This window comes from Larimichthys crocea, unplaced genomic scaffold, assembly GCF_000972845.2.
Source record: "Larimichthys crocea isolate SSNF unplaced genomic scaffold, L_crocea_2.0 scaffold69464, whole genome shotgun sequence".
Lineage (NCBI taxonomy): Eukaryota > Metazoa > Chordata > Actinopteri > Sciaenidae > Larimichthys > Larimichthys crocea.
This window is the reverse complement of record NW_020859183.1, coordinates 1-1,378: the sequence shown is the minus strand read 5'-3', so window position 1 is coordinate 1,378 and position 1,378 is coordinate 1. Positions and strand designations below refer to the sequence as shown.

At 40.1% G+C, this 1,378-nt stretch overlaps 1 non-coding gene across 1 annotated transcript; it reads left to right on the top strand.

Annotated features, from left to right (window-relative positions):
* The first annotated feature begins 39 nt into the window (after positions 1-39).
* On the top strand, positions 40-1,330 carry LOC109136705 (uncharacterized). Its single transcript, XR_003462120.1, has 2 exons — positions 40-576; positions 1,088-1,330. It is a non-coding gene; the product is annotated as an uncharacterized LOC109136705 (transcript).
* The last annotated feature ends 48 nt before the right edge of the window (positions 1,331-1,378 follow it).

The following is a 1,378-nucleotide window of genomic DNA, read 5'->3' as shown; positions in this document are numbered from 1 at the left end:
AAGATAACGTAACCTATTTCTTTTTTAAAAAGAAAAAGAACATATCCCACTACTCTTGCATTTTCTGTCAACCGGTGCGAATCGTCACGCATCTGTACTGGTTTTTAATCGTGTCACGATGCATCGTTACATCCCTACTAACCAGGCAAGAAACCTGTCATGTACATAATAATTCTGGTTTTGAAAGGCAATAAAGAAATTTTACTCACTTACTTACAGTTTGCATCTTTAACTTCTCTTTTATATTTGCAGACAGAGACGGCTGCCTGGGACAATTTATTCAAACTGTGTACAGAACAGCTAAAACCACCATCACATGTAATTATCCAAGAAATACAGATGAGTCCGATGTCCTGTTTTTCTGCAAAGAGAACAAAATCACCTGTGAGGACATCTTATCAACTGAATCTTGTCCAGTGTCAAACGAGACATTCACTCTCACAAAAACCAACACAGGCTTCACCGTGTCCATCAGTAAAGTGTCCTCACATCATGCTGGTGTCTACTGGTGTGGAGTAAAGTCAAATGAAGGAAGTTACCGAGCTGGATTCAGAAAAATACAACTAGAAGTTAAAGGTGAGTCTGACACATTTGATACTTTCAGGTTGGATTTACTCACACAAATAATTAAAGTCTGTGTAAAGGCAATTCCATGTTTTTTTTCAAAACACAATAAATATGTTGGAAAATAGTTGCTGAAAACACGTGAAAAGACTTTGAACGTTACATTACTGAAATGTGGAGTTAGAGGTTTAATCAGATTTTCACCAGTTTTCAGTCCAGGATTTTTTGGGCGGTCCTAAAAGGAGACCGTGTGACATCACGTGGTGACCACCCGGCCCCCCTTGGTGCAACGGTATAAATCCCTTTAGTGTAACCCCCAACGGGAGACACCTGCCTGGGTCTGAACAACTGCCGGGTGCTGCCGGTGACCCCCCACCCTCAAATTTGGCTGGGTGGTTAATAACACTTTCTTCTTTGGTCTGACAAACTCAAAACATTTATTTGGACTTTACACAGACTTTAATGTGTATCTGAAATATGTTGTTCATACAGTCACTAACTGATTCTGTCTGTCTGTCTGCAGATATTATAATCTTCACAAGCTCTCTAACTATTGGACAGAATTTTACATACTGGTGTGCATATCCATTTGGTACTCCGATAAAGAAATTCATCTGTAAGGGAGAAGATCCATCTATATGTGAACCTCTAGTGAACACCATGCAGCTCAACAAGAACACTGGGAGGTTTTCCATGGTGGATGACAGAAACAAAAACATCACCATAACAGTGAGAGAAGTAACAACAGACGACACTGGGACATACTGGTGTGGAGCAAAAAGTACTGACGACAAACACAGTAACACATTCTTCC